Raw genomic sequence first — 21467 nt, 5'->3', positions numbered from 1 at the left:
AATAGTTGCTTATAACTTTGAACTATCGCTGAGTGACTGCTCATAAGGTGAGGACTGCCTGTATATTGACTATCTTCAGTTGGCTAGGGAAATACAATGTACGTATCATGGTAACTTCACAGCTAACCATCAGCCAGGTTCACACCCTGCATTAAGACCCTTGGACTGCTGCAATGTGATCTATATGGGACTATCCTTGAAAACCATCTAGAACAGGGGTAGGCAACCTTGGCTCTTTTATGACTTGTGGACTTCAACTCCCAGAATTCCTGAGCCAACATGGCTGGCTCAGGAATTCTGGGAGTTGAAGTCCATGAGTCATAAAACAACCAAGGTTGCCTACCCGTGTACTAACCAAAGGGATGGAAGCCACCAAGTTTGGATCCAATGGTGGATCTAAGAGTTTGTGGCAATCAGAACTCCTTTTATTGCTGCTACAATCATATATTCTGTCTCTTTCTGATAGTCTAACCATAACCCACCATGCCTAAAATGAGTTAACTTTCTAGAGCAGGGGTAGGCAACCTTGGCTCTTTTATGACTCGTGGACTTCAACTCCCAGAATTCCTGAGCCAGCATGGCTCAGCTTGGAAACCTTCCCTTTCCCCTCAGCATGGCTGGCTCAGGAATTCTGGGAGTTGAAGTCCACGAGTCATAAAAGAGCCATGGTTGCCTACCCCTGATCTAGAAGCTCCAACTGACCCAGAACAACAGCAATGTAGGCAGTGAAGGGCATGCCTCAATATGCCTACGTAACATCTCTGCTTTGTGAATTATGCTGGTTGCCAGTTTGCTTCTGGGTGCTGCAGCAGTACAAGGTGCTGGATGTTGTTGTTGTTGTAAATCCCTACATGACATAGGGCTTGGTTACTTGATCATCGATTCAGTCTTGCAGGGTTGATGCACTCCAGATTCCTTTGATTCAAATATGTCATCTCAGAAGCATCTCTGTAGCGACACCTGCCTTCCAAAATGAGGTTTTCCTTTGAGATTCGGAAGCTCCCCATCCTGTGGTTGTTTAAAAGAGTGGTGAAAGCCTGGCTCTTCACCCAGACCTTTGGTAAGGTGAGAGCAAGACCCTTTGCATTGTTCCATCCAATCTGTTGCTCTTGACTTCTTTTATCTTTTTTAAAGAAATGTTTTTATGGTAATTTCCTTGTTTTGAATGCGGTGAGCCACTCAGAGTCATTAAGCTGCGGGCAGCATACATGTTTGATAGGTAGATTGAGTGACAGGTAGTCCTCAACTTACAACCACAGTCGAGCCCAAAATTTATGTTGTTAAGTGAGAAATCTGTTAAGTAAGTGGGTTTTGCCCCACTTTACGACTTTTCTCGCCCCTTTCATTGTTTAAGTGAATCACTGCAGTTGTTAAATTAGTAAAACGGTTGTTAAGTGAATCTGGCTTCCCCCTTTGACTTTGCTTGTAAGAAGGTCGCAAAAGGGGATCACATGACCACCACCCCCAGGACACTGCAACTGTCATAAAAGTGAATCCATTGTCAAGTATCTGAAGGTAAATCACATGACCGTAGGGATGCTGCAAGTGTGAAAAATTGTCATTTATTTTTCAGTGCTGTTGTAACTTTAGCGACTAAATGATTTGTTGTAAGTCGAAGACTACCTGTACTCTGTTGGGTGATCTTAGCCAATTGAAGTTTATTTAGTAAACTATGTTTAAAATGAACAGTGGCTTAGCACAAGGTGTGAAACCAGATCAGTCAGCACCTTTGGATAGCAGTGCTTGTTGATCGGAAGATGTCTTTTCACCATTAACAGGTGCCATATGCTAAATAAATAAACCATTAACAGGAAGCCTAAACTAATTCTAGTTTCTTGGTAGATATATAACACCTACATAATATGCATGGCAAATGATGATTGGTCTATGGCTAGAATCTGATTGTTTAAAGGACCACTTATCTCCAATCTTTCTGTCTTCCTGGTAGGTTTGGGTGCAATCTAAGTCCATTCAATGAAGCAGTCTCACCTTCTGGGCCCCAGGAAATTTGCTTTGTCTCTTGTGGCTGCTGCCTTCTGAAAAGACAACTCTCAAGCCATCTGTTGGGGGTCCCACCTAGATAATATTCTGAAAGGCTTTGAAAACCTGGCTGATCTCCCAGGCCTGGCAGTAGGGTGGTTTTTCTTTTAGTCCTTGTTGGTTTTCTCTGGCGTGTTGTGTTTGTTTCTTCCAGACATGATCTTTTATTTTTATCTTATTATTTATTCTTGACTCCTTTAAAGTGTGAGCTTGCCTGGAGTCACTTGGAATCAAGCAGCCTCTCGTTTCTTTTTTCTTCTTTCATTTATCTAACCTTCTTAACATACACAATTAACAAAACAATCTTAAAAAAAATAGAAAAGAGACAACTCCAAGCAAATTTTAAAAAAGCTTTGGTATCTAGTTCAGCGAGCAGCCTTCAAGTTTAATAATACAAATAAAGTGGAATGCATTAAAATGATACTCCGAGTTGATTCCCAGTTGATTTGTTGGTAGATTAAGTCCACAAAGGTTAACTATGTCAATGAAAACTCAATCATCCAGGCCAAAAACATCTTTTAAAAAAGGTTAAATCATGGCAGCTGGACCAAAGTGTGTTAGTCTGAGACATTTCAATACTCATCCAAGTAACTCCATCAGTCAAAACAAGATGCAAAAGTTAAGTGTGCGTGACAGTGTGTATTTAGAAAAAGAGGATGTACTCGTTTAAGCCAAACACACGTACATATAAACACAAAGGAGAAACCAAATAAAACACCTAGCAAAGATACTTGTGTTTATCATCGGGGGAACCATTTTTATTTTTATTTTTTAAAGATTGGATGGGTATCCCCCACCTGTGAAAAGCCTCTACTTCAGGTATCAGAAAATTCTATATTATAGATGGAAGAAACCAGAACAAGATTAACCTATAGAGCAGGGGTCCTCAACCCCCAGTTCCTGAACCAGTACCGGGCTGTAGCATGCCAGCAACCAGTCCACGCAAACAAGCAAAGCCCCATCTGCGGGATGCAGGCAGCACACAAAACCACACACCCTCCAGTCCACGGGAAAACCTCTGGTGCCCAGAAGGTTGGGGACCTCTGCTATAGAGCTTCATACTTTTAAAGGAGGTTCTTATGGGAGAAGGCATTTTTTTTCAACTACTCTGAAGTGAGGTCTCCCACAGCAGTTTTTAAAGATAGGTGTAAAAGTAAAAAAAAAACAACCATCAATTTGAGCTGAGACTGTGCCCTTGTGGACAAGGAGCTATCGAAACTACACTGCACGTCCTACTATACTGTACCTTCTATAAGGACTCATGAACCCATTTCATAACACCTCACCTGATTAAAATACCCAGGAAACACTGATCTTTTTTATGTTTAATTACTGTTATCAGATCAGAGCAATGCAGTCTCTTGAACGCAGCTAAATTTTGTTGCACTGTCTCCAAAATTAGGCAGACTTTGCCCGCTGACAACTAATTGTGATATATATAATCTTGTCTTTTGATCCATCACCCAGTCAGCCAGATGTTCAGATTGCATTTGGTATTTTTGTCCACCTATCAAGCCCTAAAGGACCTGAGATATGCAGGTGTGGAAGTTTATGGTGTTAAGAGGTATTGTCACAGGATGTAAATTGTTCTGAGTAAAGCTGCCTTTTGCAGTTGAAGTAATGCTTATTGTCATTATTGATATTTAATGCTTCCTATTTGTGATGCTGGTCTGTGACTGTAATAAAAAAAACCCTATAGGGCTATTTTTATCACCATCCTCTTAAACCAGCTTCTTCTGTGGAAGCCAGTGCTAATAAGCCTATCCTGACCCAGCCAAGATCCTGATAGCAATATATTGTACTCCCTGGCGCTTTGGAACCATCTTCGGGAACTGTGCCTATGCATGTTTTATTTAAATCCCAAAGAAGTCATCATCCCATCAGGGATATGGGCAGGATCTTCTGCTCAATGAAGTATTCAATTTGAGGAGGTAGGATATGGGAATTTTAATTTAGAAAAATAGAATAACAGAGCTGAAAGGGACCTTGTAGGTCATCTAGTCCAAAGGTCTCCAACCTTTCCGGACTCACGGCCCAGAGGGAAGGAGAGCAGCTCTAAATTGGTGTGCACATGGGCGTGCACGCAAACAGGACCACATGCACTGGTGTGACATTAGCAGCCCCGTTCACGCATGTGGTATGCAGCATGCACTGGCGCCATGCACATGAGTGAACAGCCACGCAACCCGCCTGGTGCTAGCAGCCCCATTTGAGCATGCACAAATGGGCTGCACACACCTGCCCCACGCTAGCGGCCCCATTCGCACCCGCACGCATGTGCAAATAGGGCCACTGGCACTAGCGAGGGGAATGCGCGCCCACGCTTGCACGCACCGGCCAGCCATTTCCACGGCCCACTGGCCAAAAGCCCACAGTCTGCTCCTGGGCTGCAGCCCATAGGTTAGGGACCCCTGATCTAGTCCAACCCCCAACCAAGCAGGAGACCCTACACCATTTCTGACAGATGGCAGTCCAGTCTCTTCTTGAAAGCTTCCAGTGATGAACCTTCTGAAGGCAAGCTGTTCCAGTGGTTGATTGTTCTCACTGTCAGAAAATTTCTCCTTATTTTAGGTTGTGTTGTGTAGTGAGTTCTTCGCGCAGGAAAGGAGACGAGGCAAGTGAGTTCCACTAAGCTCATGGTTTATTGCTTGCAGGATCTGAACTGAGAATTGGGCTGCAGCTTGCAGCAATTTATAGCCTGGCCCCTAGGCGGCAGCCAATAGGTTTAAAGCAACCCATTGGCGCCTAGGGGCAACCAATAGCAGGACTGGAGACCTGGAGTCTGGGTTGCTGGAGAGCCGTTAGCTGCTCCAGCTTACCACGTGGTGTTACAATTGAGCCCAATACATAACAGGTTGCATCTCTCCTTATCAGTTTCCATCCGTTATTTCTTGTCTGGCCTTCAGGTGCTTTGGAAAATAGGTTGACCCCCCTCCTCTCCATGTCAGCCCCTCATATGTTGGAAGACTGCTATCATGTCCCCCCTTGTCCTTCTCTTCACTAGTCTAGCCATGCCCACTTCCTGTAATCGTTCTTCCTATATTTTAGCCTCCAGTCCCCTAATCATCATTGTTGCTCTTCTCTTTACCAAGATCACACCCTACATCTGAGCCTACGGGAGTTTGCTGTCCGCACGGACAATGACCTTCCTAGCAATGCATGTATCCTCCAGATTTCAGGCAAACAGACTAGCTTGGAAGCAGAGCTCATGGCAGAGAAAACTGCATTTTGTGGGGTCCTCAGAGTTTGGTTGTTTTCTTTCAGATGTTTCATTACCCAACTGGGTAATACCATCATGGGCTAGGCTGCAAAAAGGAGACTAAACTGTGTCCTTCAATACCTTTCCACTATTCCTCATCTTTCTCCTCCTGTCACCAGGTCTGCCTAACAGTGGAATGGAGCCACATCTGTGAAGGTTCTGAGAGTATCCGGCGTCTAAGATTCCCTTCTGACTTCAAGAAGGGCATGACATCAACATGATTTCTTTTAGACACGATTTGATTTTCAAAAGTGCAGATTGGGGTAAGGCAAATTCAGCTGCCGTTATTGGTTCCAGTGCTGTGGTCACACAGGGAATAGGATAAGTTGCTGATCAAAAGCTGTTTGGGTGCAAAGGTAGGCCCAGAAGTCTTGTCATACTGTGCATGATTATATGTTACTTATATGTAAGGCCGCGTAACAGAGTGAGCGCCTGTTATTCGTCCCAGCTTCTGCCAACCTAGCAGTTCGAAAGCACGTAAAAATGCAAGTAGAAAAATAGGGACCACTATGGTGGGAAGGTAACAGCGTTCCGTGCTCCTTTGGCATCTAGTCATGCCGGCCACATGACCATGGAGACATCCTTGGACAAGCGCTGGCTCTTCGGCTTTGAAACGGAGATGAGCAGGGAACCTTTACCTTTACCTTAGGTCTATACATATGTTGTATATAGTATGTTTTAAATGTGTGTTATGTATGTGTACACTTTGAGAGGAAGCAACTAAATTTCTTTTTTTTAATGTGTGCCATTGTGCCCACAGGATAAAAAATGACAATAAAGGTTATCTAATCTAATCTAATCACTTGCAATCTTTCAGTGAAAGCTGACTTGGAACTTTAACTGGAAGCTAGTAATTGAACGTGTTCCAAATACTTATCAAGTATGAGTCATTCTATCCTTACAATGCAATCATCCTCTGCCATATTAGTATTTGATTAAGGGGTGGAAGCTTAGCAAGCGCCTTTGGCTTACCTGAGGCCATCCAATGACTGAGGGAAAAGAAAATGGAAGGGAGAGCTTTTCACATTGTAATTGAGTGTATCTTGTCATTACAGTGTCAAGAAGTATTCCAACTTGAATTCTTATATTCATGTACCCACAAGAGGAACAAGGAACAATTGTCAAAGGAAGAAAAAAGGAAAAAGGGGAGGGGAGGGAAGGGAAAAGTTAGCTCTTTTAGAAGCTGAGATATGGGACAAACGTATAATCATTATTCTTCCCTCTTTGAAAAAAAAAAGAAAGAAAAGTTCCACCCCAGATTTTAGTGCTTCTAGGCAATGAATGAACAGGGCTAGTGATGACTGACCTGTTTATTATTTGGAGAAGAAAGTTATTTGAAGACCTTTCCGCTTAACAACAAAAACTATTCTGGTAGAGATAACGTTAAAAAGTAAAGTTGTTTTGTGCTGAGCTCAGCTCTTAGTGATATTATGGAAGAATTTGTTATTTATCAAGATTTTGGGGACAGCAGTATGGAAATGGTTTTTCACTGCTACCTTTTTGGAGGTGCAAGATTGGGTAATGGACTGAGCGTAAAGGTAAAGGTTTCCCCTATCCTGTTGTGTCTGATTTTAAGTGACAGTGCTTATCTCCGTTTCCTAGAGAGGCAGCCAGGGTGGACCCATATTGAGGTACATGGAATTTATCTACTCGCATTTGCTTGCTTTCAAACTGCTAGGTGGGCAGGAGCTGGGCAAGGAACGGGAGCTCATCCCATTGCGTGGCGCTCAAGTCTTGAACTCAGATTGTCAGCTTTCCGTTAACCCCTGAGCTATTGCGTCCCCTTGTGACTGAGCTTAGAGGATGTGAGACTTTGAAATTTACTTGCTTGTGCCTGACTCAACTAGCTCACGTTTTCTGGGCAACAAAAAGGCAGGGCTTTCCAAAGAGAGAACATCAGGAAAGGAAGACCTGGCTCCCAACTTCTCTGCTTTGAAAAAGTTCACTCCGTCCTGGAATACAATCCGTTGTAGATATGGCTTCAAAATACCGGTACTGCTGTCTTTGCCCCTCTTTTTATGTATATTCCAATCTAATACCAGAATCAATAGAAGTGATTTCTCATATTGCAGCTCTTACCTAGTGGCTGTCCAAATCCAGATGGCCACTAGATGGCAGCCAAGAGAGTCAAACTCTCAAACTGTTTCTCAACCTTGGCAACTTTAAGATGAGATAGATTATCTGTTTGCTACCCTCTGGTGGTTGTTGTGGGTTGTAGAATGAAAGTCTTTTGGAGAAAAAAATTAGGGGACAAAATTGACTAACTGAGCATCCAGACCTTATAAACATTATCCCATCACCCATTCTATATGGCTGTTTTTTCTGTGATTGGCAACATTTGGTTTTTAGGTGATTTAACACATGGAACTGTGCAGCTCCATGCTTGAGCAGGGGGTGGACTAGAAGACCTCCAACATCCCTTCCATCTCTTTTATTCTGCATTCTATTCTTTAGGTTAGCACATCCATCTTCCTACTGCACAGAAGGGCATATGTTCTATTGGTGTAGCAGTATGAACTGTATCAGAGATCTTATAAGCAGTTCATATCTTTGTGTTTTCACTCAAAGATTCTTTCAACTGGCTGTATGCCTTAATAAGACTGGATTATACATATATAGTATATAATTAAAATTAATTAAAAAAATAAAATTAAACTCCTATGCCCAATCTAAGCATAGTATTTTCTACCTGATGCACCTCATCTTTTTTTCTGAAACCTTAATGTGTTATATGTTACCTAACTGGTGATTTTCCATATTCATATTCATCAGAGTTTCATTAACCTCTTGTATTTATATGCATTTCTCACAGAAATTATAAAGAATTACCAACTCAGCACATTTAATATAATAGCAAGGAAGTGAGGGGTGATTTTTAATACTATTTTAATACTATTTTGGGTCCTAGACTTTATCACATATTCTACCTGTATCTTTTAATCTTTAATGGGGGCAAATTTAGTTTTATAAGATATATAGATTTTAAGAAAAACCTGAGACCAATCAAATTGAGGTCTCCTCTCAGCCATAGCCTAATGAACATGGATTAGGCTATGGTGTTGCTTAGCTGGCATCATCACACATAAAATAATCCTAAATTGCGATGTCAACAAAAAAAGGAGCAATAACCGTGTAACCAAATATCAGAGCCACAGGCATGTTGATTGCTGCAACATCTTCTGTAATAAGCATTTATTTAACAAACCAGAAGTGCTTAACACACAAGTTTCCAGGGTGAGAAATTATTACGGTAGTGGAAAGCTTTGATGGGATGATCAAATTCCAAGGTGATTCCCTGAACACCTCCTCTCCTCCCCAGTAAAGCTGATCTATAAAGCGACACAAAATGTCCATTGATTGAACCTGGCTGGCTGTGCCATTTTGGCCACTTCTCTGCCCCTTTACTGGTCTTGTGCATAAGCCTTTTTTTTTAAGGGAAGCAGCTGATCAACACAAGTCAGCCTCCACTTCAGTGCTTCACTGCAGATGGCAGAAGGTTTAGTGATCAATGGGGTTTGTACGCAGAGAAAGATAGGTAAAACAGTAACTGGAACCAATTAACAGAAGGTGAAATTTGAAAGTGAACTATGTTCAGGGCGTTCTCTGTGGGCGCGCCAGACCTGTGGAACCGCTTGCCGGTTGAGCTCCGGATGGCCCCCGACCTTCGCTCCTTCCGGCGGGATCTGAAAACCTATTTATTTGAGCAATCCAGCCTGGTCTGATGGGGTTGGGGTTGGGTTTTTAATATGGCTTTTAACTTTTAACTTTTGTATACATCGGGCATAAATTATTTAATTGTTTTTTAACTTTTGTACTTTGTCTTTTAATATTTATTGCCCTGTACACCGCCCTGAGTCCTTCGGGAGAAGGGCGGTATAAAAATTTAATAAATATAAATAAATATAAATAATATAAATGATGATGTGCTTTGAAAAATGTACAATTTTTTATTAAGATTTGTAGAATAGTAGACTAGAATAGAGCTGGAAGGGACCTTGGAGGTCTTCTAGACCAGCCCCCCGCTCGAGCAGGAGAACTGGACAAGTGACTGGACAAGTCTCTTCTTAAAAACCTCCAGTGATGAGGCACCCACAATTTCTGGAGGCAAGCTGTTCCACTGGTTAATTGTTCTCACTATTAGGAAGTTTCTCCTTAATTCCAGGTTGCTTCTCTCCTTGATTCGTTTCCATCCTTTGTTTCTTGTCCTGCCTTCTGGTGCTTTGCAGAATAACGTGACCCCTCTTCTTTGTGGCAGCCCCTCTAATACTGGAATACTGCTATCATGTTGCCCCTGTTTCTTCTTTTCTTTAGACTAGCCAAACCCAATTCCTGCAGCTGTTCTTCGTATGTTTTAGTCTCCAGGCCTTTGATCATTTTAGTTGCTCTTCTCCAAACTTTTCCCAAGGTCTCAACATCCTTTTTGAAGTGTGGTGACCAAAATTGGTAGCAGTATTCCAGGTGTGGTTTGAAAGAAAAGAAGAACGAGTTAAAGACTACATGATAAAATGGACTATGAATTTTGGTTATAAAATACAGATGGATTAATGGAAGGCAATGTGGATAAATGGGATGAAAATCACATGGTGTTAACATTTTATATATGTGTGTGTGTGTGTTTTAAATGTTTGTTAAGCATTCAGAATACACTTGCTTAGTCCCAGACACAGGACAAATCTTATATCCTGTTTCAGCCTACCCCAAGGCCATCCACAGGCAGTAGCCACAGCAGTGGCAGCTCATATTTGTGTAATTTTTTTGGCTTGCTAACAAAGAATAAAGGGAGACTGATATGATCATTTCAAACTTATTTGTTCTCATCAGTCAGCCATACCCTTCTGAGATTTGAACCTGGGCCGACTGCATCTCAAGCAGTTGTTTTAACCCCTAGGCCTCCCTCTCTCTCTCTCTCTCTCTCTCTCTCTCTCTCTCTCTCTCTCTCTCTCTCTCTCTCTCTCTCTCTCTCTCTCTCTCTCTCTCTCTCTCTCTCTCTCTCTCTCTCTCTCTCTCTCTCTCGAAGCAAGGAAGATATGTGTTAAATGTTAGCAAGCCAAAACAATTTACACAAATATGAGCTGCCACTGCTGTGGCTACTGCCTGTGGATGGCCTTGGGCTAGGCTGAAACAGGATATAAGATTTGTCCCGTGTCTGGGACTAAGCAAGTATATTCTGAATGCTTAACAAACATTTAACACATATCTTCCTTGCTTCTCAGCTAACAGAGAGGGAGAGAGAGCTTGTGGCCTAGGGGTTAAAACAACTGCTTGAGATGCAGTCGGCCCAGGTTCGAATCTCAGAAGGGTATGGCTGACTGATGAGAACAAATAAGTTTGAAATGATCATATCAGTGTTAGCAAGCCAAAAAATTTACACACACACACACATACACACACACACATATATCTATATACATATCTATATCTATCTCTATCTCCATCTCTATATATCTCTATCTCTTTCTATCTATGTATCTATATATATATCTACACACAGACACACATACTGTATGTACATACATGCAAACATATATAAAATGAGGTATTGTTGCTACATGACACAGAAAATTTATTACAGATACATAAAGGTACTTCAAGCCAAGGTTGGAATGGGAAAAATGTGAAGGGACATTTTACATAGTGGACCTGTAAAGAACTCATTGAATACATATCATGATAGAAAGGATTTTAAAAAACAGTACTGAAAAACAAAAAGAACTAGATTGATATTATATATGGTAACTGCAGCAAGATTATTACGCAGGTAGCTTTCGACTTATGACCACAATTGAGCCCAAAATTTCCACTGCTCAGCAAGACACTTGTTTTTTGCCCCATTTTATGACCTTTCTTGCCACAGATGCTAAGTGAATCACTGCAGCTGTTAAGTTAGTAACACAGTTGTTAAGTGAATCTGGCTTCCCCATTGACTTTTCTTGTCAGGTCACAAAAGGGGATCATGTGACCATCATAAATAAATGCCAGTTACCAAGTGTCCAAATTTTGATCATGTGACCATGAGGATGCTGCAAAGGCCGCAAGTGTGAAAAGCGGTTATAAATCTTTTTTTTCAGTGCTGTTATAACTTTGAATGGTCATTAAATGAATGGTTGTAAGTTGAGGATTACTTGTATGCACAGGAATGGAGGAATACTAAAACTCCCACAATGGAGGAATGGGTTGTGATTTGTCAGGATTGGCAGAAATGGCAAAAACGATTTGTTTGGACAAAAAAATAAGTACTTTTTCTAGAAGACCGGAAACCTTTTACAGACCTTTTGCTCAAAGTGGGGAAAAAAGCAAAGTGATGATTTATTGACTTGACGATTGAGAAGGGATTAAAAAGGGTCTGAAGGAATTTCCGTTAACACCAAGAGGGAGGAGAGAAAATAAATTTGTTTATAATGGTTGACAAGAAAACCAGAAATCGTTTATATTTTCTGATTCTTGTTTCTTTGTCCTTACTTTGCATTACTTTGTGCACATTTTTTTTCTTTAGTTTTCCTATTTTACTTACATTTGTCTTTTACTCATGTGAAAATTCTCACTAAAAATTATATATATTTATTCCTGATGCTAAAAAAATTTATAATAAAGCCAAGATTGATTTTTGACCTTTTTGCACAGGCCTAGAAGCAAGATGAACATAGGGCTCCTCTTTCCCCACCCCCTCAAGCTAACAATCAGGATTTACATTTATCCACTTGTTAGTGGGGCCTACCTGGTAAGGCTTCACATTAGCCTTAGGCATGAAAAGCTGGCTGGGTGACTTTGAACCAGTCATTCACTCTGAGCCCAATCCACCTCATTGGATTGTTGTTATTGTGGGGCAAATAGGATGAGGAAGTTGTGTTGAGTTATTCGCAAAAATAATAAAGGTAGGATACAGATAAATAAATATCCTCAGTATTTTTCTTTCCTTTTGTCAAAGCTAGTCAATAGTTTTGTTTGATGTTTATTCTTCTCCACCCACCCACCCCAATAATATAGAAGCAGCCTTTAAAAAGCAGAAAGAATGAAGTGTGAGCTTAAAACTGAATTAATAGATCTAACCTTCTAAAGCAGGGGTCTTCAAACTTGGCCCTTTTATGACTTGTGGACTTCAACTCCCAGAATTCCTCAGCCAGCGTGCCACAAGTCATAAGGAGCCTTGGTGGAGCAGTGGGCTAATGCCTCCTTAAGTAACACCAGCTTCCTGCAATTAGTGCAGGTTCGCATCCCACCAGGCTTAAGGTTGACTCAGCCTTCCATCCTTCTGAGGTAGGTAAAATGAGGACCCAGATTGTTGGGGACAATTAAGCTGACTTTGTAATAATGCCGCTTGGGGGTGTGTGAAAGCCCTAATAAGCAGGCATATACATAGAATGAAGGCTACTGCTAAGCTTGTAAGCCGCCCTGAGTCTTCGGAGAAGGGCGGGATATAAATGGGATTAAAATAAAAAAATAAATAAAAAAATAAAAGGGCCAAGTTTGAAGACCCCTGTTCTAGGCAAGGCTATAAATGCAAGATCCAAGCTAACGTAGCTGCATATGATTGTCTCCACCTCTTGCACAGAGCACCAATTTTGGTGGGAAGTTTCTGCCCACGTAGCAGTTCAGAAGCGTACAAATGCAAGTAGATGGCTCTCAAGAAACAAAAGTGAGCACTCTGCCCTAGAGTCAAACATAACTGAAGGAAAATCTTTAACTTTACTTTTTTTCATGGGAAGGAAATTCTTTCCCTTCACTCTTCACACATTAAGTCTGAAGAAGTCAGAATGCATCATGTGGTAGGTTCAGTGATGGGAGTCATATATGTGAACAACTGATTCTCTGTGTAGATGCCACTTCTGGAAGTCCATTCTGGGCCTGGGCAACAAAAAATGAGCTACCAGTTCTGCCGAAGTGGTGCAAACCGGCTGAATCCCACCACTGAATAGGTTCCATCACAATATCACATCAAAGTTCCAGTTTGGATAAGTACGTATGCAAACACCCTGATCCTTATTGTGCCAAAGTTCACCAGCAAGTATGTGTGCAAAGTTCAAATCTGGCACGTCATTGTGAAGATAAACTATAGTAAATAGGTGTGAACCTTCAGACTCTGGTTCTGGATTCGTTGTGACAGTACAGCAACATTTTTTGTATGGCAATAAAGTTGTGCGACCACACACTATACAAATAAGGCAAAAGAAAACAAGGGATCATAGTGACTTTATGACAAAAGCACGCAAAAAAGATTCAAAATAGTCGGCTGTGGAAGAAATTTAACTCAAACGCTAAGACATACTGAGTTAGATAGGCCAACAGTGAATACAAGGCAGCTTTATGCCTAGGTCAAGGGTACAAAACTGATGTTTGGGAATTGCTGATAGTTTCCCCTTTGTAGCCTCAAGATGGTGGGGCCAAACATGTTAGCTTTTTTTCCTCTGGGGGAGGGGGGGAACTGACAGGTTAACAAGCAAAATGTTTGCTAGATCACCTTGTTAAAAACACTCATTTTACTTCTTAACATTAAATGATTCCCTACACCAAAAAATGTAGCATGAGTCCACTTATGGAATATGGCCCTCAATATAGCAGTAGCTTCTAGGAATTCTTAATATCTGAAGTGGGTGTCTTCTTATGTTTTCAAAACGTAAGTGACGCTTCTCCCAAAGATGGAACATAAATCCTTCCATTCCACACCATTCAGTCAGAGCTGAAGAAGCTTCTTGGATGAGAAGCGAAATTGTCTTCAAAGAGAAACAAGAAAGTCCAGTTGCCTCCTGAAAAAGCACCTTTGGGACAACTATGACTTGGATGACTGAGCATCTCCAGAGACCCTTACTTCTTTGTGCATGTCTCTCACGCTATAATCTGAGATCTAACTCCCTAAGCATTTATTTTATTCCATGATTGTGCATCATTATAAGCATATAGTAAACAAAACTGTTACTACTAAAAAAGCCTGATGCAGCTCTCCAGCTGGTGAAGCTATACACCCAAGATCTGAGGGTATCTGTAGTATGATTATAGACAAATTTGGGAGGAAGGGTATTTTCAGGTATAGAAAAGCAAATAAAAACTAATCTAAAGACTAAGAGTGCGAGCTGTCCTCAAGAACATCCACAAACTCTCAGGTGACATACAGTTGGGTTGATGGATTGGGCAAAGTCATCATGGTTTGGCTTTGGCTTAGTACAGGGGTCTTCAAACTTGGCCCTTGTATGACTTGTGGACTTCAACTACTGACTGAGTAATTCTGGGAGTTGAAGTCCACAAGTCATAAAAGGGCCAAGTTTGAAGACCCCTGGCTTAGTATGATGAGTAAACTCAACCAAATTATGGGGTATAGTATTGCATTATGGATGAATCCATTCCATTAGGGTGTATTTGATAAACCCTAACTTATAGGGTAAATGTTGGATGCCCAATACTTCAGATATTTGAGATGATATTGATAGTGGCCTACCTTATAACAGGGGTTCCCAACCTGTGGGCTATAGCCCACTAGTGGGCTGTGGCCTAGTCATTGGGCTGCGGGACAGACTGGCCAGTGTGTGCACACGTGCGCGCACTCTCCTCTACTCACACTAGCGCAGCCGCTATACAAATGGGGTGCCACATGACAAATATGGGATGCTGCGTGGTGAAACCAGGGTGCCACACAGTGAAAATGGGGCATGTGGCAAAAATGGCGCCATGCAGTGAAAACAGGTCGCCACGTGGTGAAAATGGGGTGTCGCACAGCAAAAACTGGGTGGTACTAGCAAATGTCACACAGGCACTAGCACTGCCCTGTTGGCGTCGCGTGTGCTCGCGGCCCCGTTTGTGGGTGTGCACGTAAAATGCTTCCCCCTCCCTTTCTCTCCCTCTCCCTTTCCCTTCAACTGAGAAATGTTCGAGACCTCAGCCTTGTAAGATTGCTATAATTTTACTAAATTTTACCAAATGTACAATAAAAATTAACATAAACCTTATAAAATAGCTATAGATGAAGCTCTTTGATCAACTTCAAGGGCTAATTAGGAACAAAAATGAAGCAGAGCAGCATTTCCAAAACTGATGTACTCCAGATATTTTGGGAGGTCATTAGCCATGCTGGCTGGCAATACCGGTAACTATAATCCTTATACACCTGGAGGGCAACAGACTAGAACAGCTTTAAATTCAACGGATGCTTTTTTTTATTTAATCAGTAGCTTCTTTGGAGATGCTTACACTGCCTTATCCACGCTCACCTTTCCCTGTTGTTAAAGACCTGGGGTTACATTTTAACTATATTTGTAGGTATTACTCTAGTCTAGATGCTCTTCAACAGGGAAGGTTGGAATGGAGAAGACGAAAGCCTGAAGGCTTATCCTCGTTTTCCCACACCATATGTCACAAGGTGTAACACTTGAAAAACACTTGCATCATTCTTTTAACAAGTTCCATGAGGATCAAACTGTATAATGACAGAGCAGACATGAATTCATCAGTCAGATGTGGCCACAGGCCAGAAGAACAACAGAGAAATCAAGTGGAAGGAAAGACCACCAGCTGCTGCATTACTATACCGTCCACAATATGCGTCTGCAGCACATCTGCTGTGCATTTCTAGAATCACCAAGTTGTTTGTTCAGCAGTGGGTGTGTTTGTGGGAACTGAGTCACTGGCCGTATGAGCAATTTCTGCTTTTCCATCTCTCTTTGTCAGACCTCAGTTGGGCAAAACCAAGAAATTATACTGCTAGAGATGGAAAGACTGATCTTCCATTTCCAAGCCGAACCTACCGGCAGAGGAAACTGGTTCGAGGATAGTGTTTTCTACCACATCAGAACCAGATCATGCAAAGGTCTGATCTTTAAAATGTTGCTGTTTCCCCCTCCCTCCCCAACATCTGCCCCTCATTCTATCCTATGAAGGTGGTCCTTCCTCCAGAGTGCAGGAAGCTGGAGCCACTTCACAAATGTCACGCTACGAGATGGCTGAGGAGATGAAAACCATGCAGAATGAAGGTCCAACTCTCCTCCCACAATGACGTGTAGGGATGCAGTGGACTTCCGAAAATCCTTTAGGAGAGATAAGGTGCTGAAACGTGGTGTTGCTTCTTCAGTTCTCTCCTTCTACTGCAATAAAATCCTGGGCTCCACTTGTCCTCCAGCCCACGGCTCTTCTTTCTGAGGAAACTATTGGAGCGATCTCTTGAATTGCCAAACCTAAGTTTCAATCCTAGGACTAAACTCAAAGAGTTTTCACTTCTCCTTCTTGTCTAATAATGGCTACTCAAATTTTTTAAAAAAAGTTTCCCCAAACATCTCTCCCTTCTTTCACATAATACTTACTTTGCGGAAGCGAAAGCCCATTTGAAGAATTCACAAGATGGTTGTTGGGATAATAAGAGGACAAAGGAGTATTAGGTATTTTTGCCACCATGTTATTTTTATCCCACTTTTTTCCATACACAAAGTGCGGGATATGAATGGGAGATCCCTAAGACAGGGGTAGGCAACCTCGGCTCTTTTATGACTCATGGACTTCAACTCCCAGAATTCCTGAGTCAGCTGACTCAGGAATTCTGGGAGTTGAAGTCCATGAGTCATAAAAGAGCCGAGGTTGCCTACGCCTGCCCTAGGAGAAGAGGTGGAAAAGTAATGCAGTAAATAATTTAGACCAGGGAGTTGCCATCTGTGGTTACTCTCTGCAGGGCCATATAAATGCCAACTGAAGCACAGTCCAATGATGCTTCTGCCCATCTTCCATTGCTTAATGGACAGCACATTAAGATTCAGTAAGTGCTGAAAGCTACAGTTGCCTGAAATAATTAAGTATATATAGCTACAAGGAAAATACTCTGTGGTGCTGCCTTCCCTTGGTGCCCTAAACACATACTTATTCTGCTTAACGGTTAATCCAGGGCTGGCTGTGCCCCCAAAATTTCACAGTGGCTCCTTCTGGCATTTACGAGCTCTCTTCTGCACCAGAATTGAGTGGAGCTGAATTGATTTAAAACACAGATTTTTTTTCTTCTTAGAATGTAAAAAATGGTGTCTGCTATAGATAGTCCTCAAATTAGATGGCAATTGGAACCGGGAATTCCATTGCTAAGTGATAGAGTTAGTAAAATGTAATGTAACATGACTACATCGCTTAGTGATGGCAATTCTGGAAGTCCTGTGACTGTTGCTCACAAGGATTGCACAAGCAAGGCAAGGACCTCATATGATCACAACTTCCAACTTCCTCCTGCATCCCCATTGACTTGGCTTGTGGGAAGTTGGCAGAGAACATCAGAAATCAACATCATAATTTTGAATGGTCGCTGACTAAGCGGTTGTAACCCAAGAGCTACCTACAGTCCAGCTCATCCACCAGCCTGGAAAGAAAGCAAAGTCAACTGTGGAGTCCTTGGTGCTTCCTGAATTTGGTGGTGATGCTCACAGAGCATCAAGGACCCCACAATTCAACCCTGAGCTACAAATACTCTCTTCTAAAGTCAACTGTATTCATAAAAAGCTTCAGCAGGGAGAATTTACAAAAGAGGCAAGGAATTACTCAGCAGATAAATGGAGGCAAGGGTGTGACTGGCCATGTTTACTACATGACACCTCCCCATATACTTGGTCATATCCATGAGTACCCACATCTTGTTAATCTCCAAAGCTTAGTGATGCTTTGGAACAGCAAAAGGTATTTTTCTACTCAACGCACAGCTCGAGTGGTTTCTTCTTGCAAGTGACAACTCAGCCAAGACCTTGGCACTGAGATGAGTAAGTAAATAAATAAAAAATCCTCAGGATTCTATCTCAATCCTTGGCAATTATACAGCAATAGCGATGAAATCAATTAGAAGTTGTTTATATTTTTAAAAAAATAAGAAAAGAAAAAAAAATGCTCTCTTGTGCGGCTCAAACTTTGATGCCTCAGTTGTCCGCCTGCTTGTGCCAAATGAAGTAGGCTGCTAAATAATAACACCCATTCCTTTTCTGACTTCAGAAACCAGCCCCAACTGGTTTGGGAACTTTTCTGCATCTTTGATTTAAGGGGAGCAAGGGCTTGATCCCTTGCCTAAGGAATCCTTTTTCTGGAAAAACATCCTATTTTAGGACTCTCCGATCTTCTACCTTCCTGGATGATCGAAGTGTCTTTGCACCCATCTGGGACTTTTCAGATGCTTTGTTCTTCGGTTCAGATAGTTCCTAGCCATCATAACCAAGCCTAGATTAGATAGGCTCAACTGGGTTGTACTAAGGCTTCTCCTAGGAGACCCCTCCACCCAGTGGTGGGATTCAACCAGTTTGCACCAGTTCGGCAGAACCGGTAGCTATTTCTTTGTTGCCCAGGCCCAGAATGGACTTCCAGAAGTGGCATCCACACAGAGAACTGGTTGTTGACATACATGAATCCCACCTCTGCCTCCACCTCACTTCCACCTCCTCATTTAAGCAGCCGGGTGAGAATACTTCCCCAAAGGCGCTTTTCAAAAGGCAACTGGGCTTTCTTTATTTCATTTCAGCAAAACGTCTTCAAGGAAAAAAACAAACTGCAGTTGCCTTTTGGAAAAGCAGCTTTGGGAGAACCATGACCCGGACTGACTGAGAATCTCCCCAGAGAGCCGGATCATGGTTGTCCCAAAGGTGCTTTTCAAAAGGCAACTTGGACTTTCTTGTTTTTTTCCCTTGAAAACGTTTTGCTTCTCATCCATCCAATCAGTTCTGAAGAAACTTCTCGGATGAGATGCGAAACATTTTCAAGGAAAAAAAAACCCCAAGAAAGTCCAAGTTGCCTTTTGAAAAGCACCTTTGGGACAACCATGATCCGGCTCTCTGGGGAGATTCAGATGCAGATATGATATAGTTGCAATTACCAAAACTTGGTGGGATGTAACCCATGACTTGAACATACTGATAGAAGGATACAAACTGTTCAAAAGAAACAGACCCTATAAAAGAGGAGGTGGAGTTGCATTATATATGAAAGACCACTATATTGCTACAGAAATGCACGGAATCAAAGATGAAAACCTCCTATAATGCATATGGGTCAATTAAAAAAAAAAGAACGACATTGCCATAGGTCAGGGTTAGGCAACCTCGGCTCTTTTATGACTCATGGACTTCAATTCCCAGAATTCCTGAGCCAGCTGGCTCAGGAATTCTGGGAGTTGAAGTCCATGAGTCATAAAAGAGCCGAGGTTGCCTACCCCTGCCATAGGTGTATATACTACAGGCCACCCAACCAAGCAGAAAAAACAGATGCACTTTTTGCTAACCAACTAACAAATATAGGAAACACATTGTAGTAGTAATGGGGGACTTTAATTACCCTACAAAAACTGGAAGACTAATTCTGCATCAAGTGAGAAATCAAACAGGTTCCTGACCAAACTAGCTGACAATTTTGTTGTCCAAAGAGTATTCCTCTAGAGGGAAAGCCATACTGGACTTAATTCTTACTAACAGAGAAGAAGTGATAGAAGTTGAAATTACAGGAACCTTGGGTGAGAGTGACTGTGTCATATTGGAATTCAACCTAATGCAAACACAAGCAATAAAATATAATCATGCCAGACTCTTAGATTTTAAAAGAGCTCATTTTAACAAACTCAGAGCTTGGGAAAGGTTCCTTGGAGGAAAATCCTAAAGGGGAGAAGCTTGGGAAACTGAAAAATATGATCATAAAAGTCTAATCCAGCTCAATACCATTGAAAAAGGGGGGGAAAAAGAAATCCAAGAAGAAACCAGCTTGGCTGCACAAGGATTTCTCTGATAAACTGCTAAGCTTGTAAGCCGCCCTGAGTCTTCGGAGAAGGGCGGGATATAAATGTAATAAAAATAAAATAAAATAAATAAAAATAAACAAACTGGAAAACAAAAAGGAGAAGTACAAAAAATGGAAAGAAGGTCACATAACTAAGGCAGAATATCAGCAGATAGCCAGAATCTGCAAAGATGAAGTGAGGAAAGTAGACCACAACCTAATTCCTGGTAAGCTAGAAAAAAGTGGGATAGATAGCATCACTACCAGATGGATTTTTAACTAGCTGACAAACCAAACTCAAAGAGTTGCCCTTAATGGTACTACATCTACATGGAGCAAAGTAAGCAGGAAGGTACCACAAGGTTCTCTCTTAGGCCCAGTACTCTTCAATATCTTCATAAATGACTTGGATGGGGGAATAGAAGGGAAACTCATCAGATGTGCAGATGACACTAAGCTGGCAGGAATAGCCAACATCCTAGAATCTAGATAATAGGCTCAAAATACAGATTGATCTCAACAGACTTGAACGTTGGGCCCTCTCTAATAAAATGAAATTCAACATAGGAAAAAGTAACATCTTACACTTAGGCAAGAAAAACCAAAGGTACACGTACAGATTAGGTGAAACCTGGCTTAATAGCAGTAGCTGTGAGAGGGATATTGGATTCCTAGTGGAAATCAATCAAATATGAGCCAGCAGTGTGCAACAGCAGCCAAAAAAGCCAGTGCAATCTAAGTTGCATTAACAGAGGGACTGAATCAAAATCATGTGAGGTACTAGTACTGCTCTATAAAGCCTTAGTAAGGCCACACGTAGAATCTTGCATCCAGTTTTGCTCACCACACTATAAAAAATGTTGAGACTCTAAAAAGAGTGCAGAGAAGAGCAACAAAGATGATTAGGGGCCTGCAAGATAAAATATATGAAGAACGGTTACAAGAACTGGGCATGGCTGATCTAGTGAAGAGAAAGACCAGGGGTGACATGATAGCAGTGTTCCAATATTTGACGGGCTGTCATAGAGAAGAGGGGGAGCAGCTGGCTCAGTAATTCTGGGAGTTGAAGTCCATGAGTCATAAAAGAGCCGAGGTTGCCTACCCCTGGCATAGGTGTATATACTACAGGCCACCCAACCAAGCAGAAAAAACAGATGCACTTTTTGCTAACCAACTAACAAATCATGTGAGGTACTAGTACTGCTCTATAAAGCCTTAGTGAGGCCACACGTAGAATCTTGCATCCAGTTTTGCTCACCACACTATAAAAAAAAATGTTGAGACTCTAAAAAGAGTGCAGAGAAGAGCAACAAAGATGATTAGGGGCCTGCAAGCTAAAATATATGAAGAACGGTTACAAGAACTGGGCATGGCTGATCTAGTGAAGAGAAAGACCAGGGGTGACATGATAGCAGTGTTCCAATATTTGACGGGCTATCATAGAGAAGAGGGGGAGCAACCTACTTTCCAA

Source organism: Vipera berus, assembly GCF_964194415.1.
Source record: "Vipera berus genome assembly, chromosome: 2".
Taxonomy (NCBI): domain Eukaryota; kingdom Metazoa; phylum Chordata; class Lepidosauria; order Squamata; family Viperidae; genus Vipera; species Vipera berus.
Note: the sequence above shows the minus strand (reverse complement) of the source record.